Source organism: Microtus oregoni, unplaced genomic scaffold, assembly GCF_018167655.1.
Source record: "Microtus oregoni isolate MIOR12 unplaced genomic scaffold, Mior012 000020F_ref0000438, whole genome shotgun sequence".
In the NCBI taxonomy this organism is placed as follows: domain Eukaryota; kingdom Metazoa; phylum Chordata; class Mammalia; order Rodentia; family Cricetidae; genus Microtus; species Microtus oregoni.
The window spans coordinates 31993653-32002083 of record NW_024543079.1 but is presented as its reverse complement, the minus strand read 5'-3'; the positions used below and the strand labels follow the sequence as shown (position 1 = coordinate 32002083).

Here is an 8431-nt window from a genome sequence, read left to right as displayed (position 1 = left end):
AAAAAATGGATCTCTTGGCAAACAGACCAAGGCATCCTCCACTAAGCAAAACTCACACTGTATCCAAACAGGAGACACACAAGACCACTCGGCCCTGGCAGCAGCTGACCAACCACAGCCCTCTTCTGGGCAATGACACGGCCAATTCTTCACCAGCAGTTAACCTGCCCGCCTCGTAGGGAAGAACTAATCTCCGATAATCCAGGTGCTGGTCAACATCTAACACAGAGCTGGCCTTTAGAATTGTGTGTCCAACACTGCTTACATACTGAATCCTAACCTCTGAGCTGATAGTATTAAGAAGCTGAGTCTTCTGAGAGGATCCTGAAATTAATTTCTTTATAAAAAGCAGCTCTGGGAAGTTTATTTGCTGTCATGTGAACACATAACCAGAAGGAACCGACTATTAGGAATAGCTGCTAACAGATATTACGTCTTTTGGTATGTGTCTTGAACTACCCTATCTCCACAATAGGAACAATACATTTTATTGTTGGTAAGCCATCCAGTCTATCGTATTTTGTTATAACAGCCTAAACAGACATTACCCAAGATAACCCAAATCCCATAGGAAGCCCCTAAAAAAAACCTTAAGAAGAACTTGGGAGGGGGAATCTATACTTTGTGGAAACAAACCAAGTAGACCTCACTTTGTTTGACTCAATCAAGTAAGTCTTGGTGGTCATGAGCTTTAGAAGTAAGCTCTAGCTAAAAGCCTCATTGATTTTTTTTAAATACTTTTTTGAGTGTCTTCCTTTCCAAACTCTTTCTATCTCAATAGCATAACATCATTCTCTTGCCATCCTCCTCCCCTTCCCTACCTAGTCCATTCTGTCTCCTGTCGAGTTCTCCCATCCACTACTCTTTTCCAAGTCAAAATATTTTTCATCGTCTATTCAAATGGTTACATTGAAAGTGTTAGGCAGGGCACGGTGGCACAGGCCTTTAATCCCGCACTCTGGAGGAAGAAGTAGGCAGATCTCTATGAGTTCAAGGCCACCTTGGTCTACAAAGTGAGTCCCAGGATAGCCAGGGCTATTGCACAAAGAAACCCTGTCTTCAGAAAGACCAAAATTAGCCAAAAACAAACAAACACACACAAAGAACAAAAAAAGTAAATGTTAGAGATTGCTAGCTCCAACCAATATCTTATCTATGTGCATTTCCCACAGAACTTCTTTTTTTTTTTTTTTTTTTTTTTCGAGACAGGGTTTCTCTGTGGTTTTGGAGCCTGTCCTGGAACTAGCTCTTGTAGACCAGGCTGGTCTCGAACTCACAGAGATCTGCCTGCCTCTGCCTCCCAAGTGCTGGGATTAAAGGCGTGCGCCACCACCGCCCGGCCCAGAACTTCTTTATTATTAAAAATGTTAAATACTAAACATGCGCTAAGAAAATAGGCAATAGAGCACCATCCCCTCCCTCCACGTCAACAATGTTCAACTCATGACAAATCTGCTTTCATTTGTGGTCCTTGTCTGAAACTTGGCAAATTATTTTGAAGTCAATGCTGGAGGCATAAGACATTATTTTTATTATATTACTTTATTCATAAGTAAATCCATCTGCATTTCTAGAATATGAAGAATATTCCCCAATCTATCACATTTAAACGTGGCAATAGTTAACACACCCAACATGCTGACAGCTTTGACTTTCCCACAGTCTTTCTAACTTTCTTTGATGAGTCAGTATCCAAACAAGCTGGTCACGATGCTGTCTATCTGGTACCAGCTCTATCCCACTTGGGAGGCAGAGACAGGAGAGCTGCAAATTCAAGGCCAGCCCAGAGAGCTTACTGTTGCCTCAAATATGTTTGCAGAAGGGTGGAGGTAACTGGAGAAGTGACTCAATGGTGAAGTACATGTACTGCTCTTCCAGGGAACTTGGGCTTGATTCCCAGCACCCCACAGAGCAGTCCACATGTGTCTGTAACTCCAGTTCCAGGAAATCTGATGCCCTCTTCTGGCATCCTGAGGCACTGTACACATGTAGTCCACAGGCATACATGCAGGCAAAATGCTTTTCTTCTTTGTATGCTTGTAACTTAGCAGACTCAGTGGTACATAGCAGTCACAAATAGTTAAGAGTCTAGGCCATTTATCAACAGGCATGAGGTATAAGTTTAAGAGCCCTATGTGAGGGAGGGTGGTGTGCTTCAGTAGTAGAGCACTTGCCTGCTGGGCACAGTGCCCTGTGCTCAATCCTCAACACTGACATAAACAACAGCTCCGTTTGTATTAACTTAACCCACCAACTCTCCCTCAGAGCAGCCCTGCAAGCTAAGGATTATCACTCTCACTTTACAGGGGAATAAACTAATTATAAAGTGGTCACATAACTAAACATTTCTTCCCCTAGAAAGAGAGACGATAACGGATCTCAGGTATGTAGTCTATTGTATTGGAAAATATGAGTGGGAGCCAGGCATACTGGCACAAGCCTGGATCCCAACACTTGGAAAGCAGAGGCAGGAGGACCTCTGTAAATTCTGGTCTATATAGTGAGTTCTGGTTTATAAAGTGAGTTCCACTATATAATCAACTGGGGCTGTATAGTAAGACTCTGTCAGAAGAGGGAGAGGGAGAGAAAAAGAAAGAGAGGAAGAGGGAGGAGAGGGAAACTGTGTGTGTGTGTGGTGTGTGTGTGTGTGTGTGTGTGTGTGTGTGTGTGTGTGCATGTGTGCATAGAGAAGTATCTGGAAAAATTCACTGGACCCCAAAATATATTCTCAATATTACCATCAGGACTCACAGCAGCTGTCTTGGGAAGAAAGATTCAGAAAGCTGTTGTGAATTTTCCTGCTAAGAGGCAAAGCTGGGGTGGGAAAGACCATGACAATGGTCATCTTCTAAGATGGCTGGAAAAGATTTAAAAAAACAAAAACAAAAATAGTCCTGATTATAACGGTGAGCTAGTAGAAATACTAATCTTTTCTGTGTCTAGATAGATTTTATTGCTGGGTGCTATTGATGCTAATGTTTGCTTTTATTAAATAAAAAAATAGATTGCTAGAACTGGAAAAGAAAGACGAAAACATGGGCATCTATAAGCTCACCAAGGATAAATGAAACAATCATGATACTGGGGTTTAACTAATTAGACAAGGCCTGACTATCCACCAAGAACTTTTCATCCTCATGGCTGGGTGATAAATTATAACATCATTTTCAGGGCCCATTTGCTATAGAAAAGCAAATTAACCCAGTAATTTTTCAATTATGCTTCTGGGGCTTCACAGAGTCATATATCCAGTCTGCTTATATTTTGGTCCTGAGGCCCTTAGATTTTACTGAGTCATCTTAGATTTTACTCAAGTTGTTGCTTGATTTGCAAAGAAGTTTCATGAACTTTTGCAGGCGTGAAGCCTCTGTTGATGGAAGCTAGGAACAGGGGCAGGGCACGTTTTAACTACTTCTGAGTTTTCCCATCACTTTGTGTTCTGTGTGTCAGTGGTAGGGCTCCGTGAACCACACCGGCTTGGAAATTATGCATAGTTTAAGACCTTGGAATATTTAGTTTTATTAGCTGAGCTATATCTATTCTCACAGAGACAAATGACAAGTTCTGCCATGATTGAATATTTATAACAGTATTAAATGGCTACTTATTGAAAATACAGTATTTGGGTTAACACTGAATGACTTTTAAAATTAACATATGTTTAAAAAATTAACATATGTTTCACATAAAATGAAAATATTCCTTGACTCCTCAGCTTGGCTAGGCTTTGTATTTTAATATAAGGCCTTACAATGTTTCAATATGGATCTTTATTTTTTTTTTCCTCTCTTGAGTCATTCACTCACTTACCTACCTATCCCTTCATTCACTGGGTGAGTATTCACAGAGCACCACAAAAACCCAAACACTCGAGTAGAAGACAGCAATAAACTAGGGGGCAATGGATTCCCTTTTTCCACTTCCCAGTGATCCACCTGGGTGGGCCCATATCACCCTCAGGACCAGCAGAGGTTATTGTTTTCTGACATTAAGGTCAAGCTGTTTTGATTCCGAATTTCCTCATAATCAGAATACTGACCGTTCATAGTAGGGGATCAATTGCTGGAAATCCTAACAGATGCAAACCACAACTGCGCTGTTATAACACAGCACACACCACATGTTGCAGGATATTTGATTGCACTGTGACACTTTGAGACTGTTAATAAAGTTAACCTTGAATCAGGGAGCAGAGACAGTAACTAACTGAACTGAATTAGTCATAGAGACTTTTGGAGGACCCTGGATATGATAGAGAAGCTCAGGAAGGAGTAGAGAGGAGCTTGGAAATATTTTTCAGGCCTTTTTGATCTGGGAAATGTGGAGAGAGGGTCAGCTGGTCATTCCTCTGCACTTTCTTGGTCTACCAGGTATTTACTCCAATATCTGACTCCCAACATTTTATTGAAAATAGAATAATTTAGATAACTATATCAATTAGATATGCAACAAACAAGCAAAAAATACTTTAGGATCAACTTTATTTTGTGATTAGCCTTACTTATTTTTTTTATTGATTTTATTGATCTATACATTCTTCTCTGCTCCCCTCCCTTTCTTTCTCCTCCCCTTCAACCCTCTCCTAGGTTCCCCATGCTCCCAATATACTCAGGAACTCTTGTCTTTTTATACTTCCCTTGTAGATTATATATATATATATAATATATATATGTCTCTCTGAGCAGCCTCATTGTTGTCTAGGTTCTCTGGGATTGTGATTTGTAGGCTGATTTTCTTTGCTTTATATTCTTTCAAGGTCTGTGGAGAATTTTGCTGGGATTTTGATGGGCATTGCATTGAATCTGTAGATTGCTTTTGGTAAGATTGCCATTTTTGTTATGTTAATTTTACCTACCCAAGAGCATGGGAGATCTTTCCACTTTCTGATGTCTTCTTCAATTTTTTTTCAAAGGTTTAAAGTTCTTGTCATACAAGTCTTTCACTTGTTTTCTAAGAGTTACTCCAAAATACTTTATGCTGTTTGTTAGCCTTACTTATTTTAAGTGAACCAGAATTGACTTCATAGCACACATATTGATTTACATTAAGACGTGAAAACAATACAGTCCAGGGGTTAAGGCTGGTTTTTGAGTCAGATCATTTGCTTTTGGGACTATTGTTGGTTTTAAGTCTAGAACCTTGGACATATTTGCCAACTATAGTGGTCTGTCTTTTAAAACAGGGGGAGCTTTGAGAATTAATTTGCAGTAAGCCTGAGAGTGGGAGAGTTCACATGAATTTAGTTCATTGCAGTGAAACCAGTGTCTGATGAGTATGTGCTGTGGTTGTATTGGGTATCTGCACCAAGCAAATGCAGGCCACAGAACCAAACAGCCATGAATTTCTAGGCCAGGTGATGTGTACATGAAGGAGCCCCTGGAGTTGGGCTGCATCTGAGGCAGAGACAGCAGTCAAAAGATAAGGTATAAGCTTGATAAAATAGGCCGAAAGTGCTATCCAGTGATGCCTGAATTATCCTGAGGTAATAATTGATGGTGTATAGCATGTTTTCATTACAAATGTTATTAGATAAAATCACAGTAGCTCAAGCTGGAAATTGCTTTCGGCCACCTTCTTTTGGCATTAAATTTTCTTCCTGCGCTGCATAACCTCTTTGAGAACTATATCAAAATTTTCCTATTCTGGGAACAAAATACATGCCCCTAGTGAAATTCCTTCACAAGAATTAGTGAACTCAGAGCATGGGAACATTCATTTTTAAGATCCTGTCTTGTAAACAGACTTAACAAGCTCTGTTTACTTGAGTGATGTTATAGCATTTCATAGGCTCTTGATTGTAATGTTCCTTAATTCCCCTATCTGTTGGAGGAAAAGAGAGGATGCAGTAATGGTGCAAACCCTGAACACTGATGCGATATTCTAGATATTCTAAGCCTGTGGCTATCTATACTCAGATAAGGTCTTTCTCTGCATGTCTGTTTTAGTGCACATTCTAGAATTCGTGTTTTATTTAATAAAATATTGTGTGGACAGGGAAATGTCTGTCCTGTGAGTTTCCTCCAGCAAGAGCAGCAGGAACCCTTCGGACAGGTCATCTTGAGGACCATAAAGGCCGGATTCACAAGTGGTCTCAAAACAGAAGATGCCCAGAGTGAATAACGATGCAGACTAAAAGTGTCACCCCTCCTGACGCACTGTCTAGAAATGGGAAATGACAACAGCAGAGCTGGGCAGAGTCCGTGCTTAGGTTGAGGCAGGAAAACTAGAGGTGAAGGGCAGTCAGACCTCCATAATGATACCCTGTTTCAACAATTAGAACCAATCCTGGGGCAGGGTATTATATAGATCTCTAGTAGAGTGCTTGCCTATCAAACATGTTGGGCCCCAGGTTCAATACCCAGTACTGGAAATGAAAAACAAGAAGAGAAGCACCAGAACTACTAGGCATCATTTCTTGATGATTCAGCTCAGGGTCCTAAAGTTCCTTGGCCAATAGAGCCTCACTCCCCAGTGAGCATCAGACATAATTCTAGGTGGGGCCCGAGGAGGGTCCCTGAGAGCCTAATTATGGGGCAGATGTGGAAGAGCAGGCCATGTAATGACCAGGTCCCTGGGGCTCTCCAGAGGTGCAGGCACAGCATAGCAGCAAAAGGCCTGAAACTGCCCAACTCAGAGAGACCCCCCAGATTCCACTTTTGTTCATCAACCACCAAAGGGTTAATAAAAGTCCTGAATGATGGAGTGGACAGTCCAGCAGACAGGAATTAGGGTCAGGACCCCAGAGATGACAAAGATGATCCCAGAGATGAACACCAGTGAAGATTTAGAATTCTTGTCTTCCACATAGGTAGTGCACTTGGCACCAGCGAGGTAGACCAGCAGGCCTAGCAGGCCAATGAGGAGGGTGATGATGATACAAGAGGGCTCTTGTGGTTTGTGTTCCTGTGGCAGTGCCAATAGTAAGTCATACACCTTGTATTGCATCTAACCAGTGCTCCAGACTACACAAAATATTCACAACCCTTCCCACACCATCTGGGCCACAACGATGCTGTTGGTGATGAAGGATGTCACCATTCACATGGACAAAGCACAGAACACCAGAGCACTGATCCAGCAAAGCAGGGTCAGGATGATCCCCAAGATTCTACTAAGTCCTCCAGAGGCCATGATGCAGGGGTTGCAAAACAGACTGCCAAAATCCCCAGGCTGAAAGTGTTCAGGTGGAGGCTCTACTCCAGCCTCTGGCATCCATATATCCAAAGAGTCTGGAGTGTTTGGGTGGAAGCTCCACCCTAAGCCCCTCCCCCATCTCTCTCTAAACCCTGTTGCATCTCAGAAAACAAATGATGACCCCTCCTTGAGAGATGCTCAAGACCACTCCCACAGGATATTTAAATTGGCCCACCTGAACACAGCAGTGGTTTCCCAGTCTGACTTTCGTGTCTCCTTCCAGGAGCATTTCTCTCCATTAAACCCAGGCTTTTTCTAATTCGGTTTGATTTGATCTGATTTGAATCGTTGTGTTGGCAGAGAGGCTTATGGGGGGGGGGGGGCAGAAACTTTTCAGAAAGTGTTTCATATGCCTTTATGAGATCAGACTTTAGATGATTTTTTTTTTTCAGTGTCAAAGGGTTGCTTTTCATTTTTGGCCAAAGACTTTTCCTTATACTGAAAAAGGCCGTTAAGAAATGGTAGCATAGACAACAATGAGGTTACTTAGCAAAGGAAGCCATGCAGAACTTACTCCCAGTGACTGCTTCCTCCTGTGTTTGTGAATTTAAAACATAGCCCCTGCTTCCTGTTTTCCTGTCTCCTTCCTTCTTAACATATGAATAGAGCCTTGTCATGAATGGATAAGTGGCGGTACCCTGGACTGAAAGCTTTAGAAAGCACCTGTTTCTGCCCTCATTTTGTGTACATGTGGTGGTTCATGTGCCACCTTCCTTACTATAGGATTTGTGTCTTTTCTGTGATAGCAAATAGGAGGAGAGCAGTTATTTTGTTTTTCTGTTTGTCGTGAGTTGATATAGAGAAAGTGGGCATAGTAAAAGCCCAAATTCAAAGTTACCAGTTTCTAACGGTTTGTGTTTTGTGATATATGCACCAGGGAAGACCACTCTAGCACAGGTTCAAGCTAATAGAAAGTTTTTATTAGCCAGCTGGAAAATACACTGGGTGATGGGACCCAACTGCAGTCCCAAGTCTTTCTCAGGGTGAGTTTTTAATCACAAAATGCATTCTGTTGACGTGGTTTTCAAGAAGAGTCAGCCAGGGCCCGGTGGTGGTGACACATGCCTTTAATCCCAGCACTCAGGAGGCAGAGGCAGGCGGATCTCTGGGAGTTCGAGGCCAGCTTGGTCTACAAGAGCTAATTCCGGGACAGGCACCATAGCTACAGAGAAACCCTGTCTCGAAAAACCAAAAAAAAAAAAAAAAAAAAAAAAAAAAGAATATTCAGCAAGAAGTA

The 8431-nt window shown here is 41.9% G+C and overlaps 1 pseudogene; it reads right to left on the bottom strand.

Annotated features, from left to right (window-relative positions):
* Nucleotides 1-6478: 6478 nt before the first annotated feature.
* On the bottom strand, nt 6479-7131 carry LOC121459983 (annotated as a pseudogene).
* Between the last annotated feature and the right edge of the window lie 1300 nt (nt 7132-8431).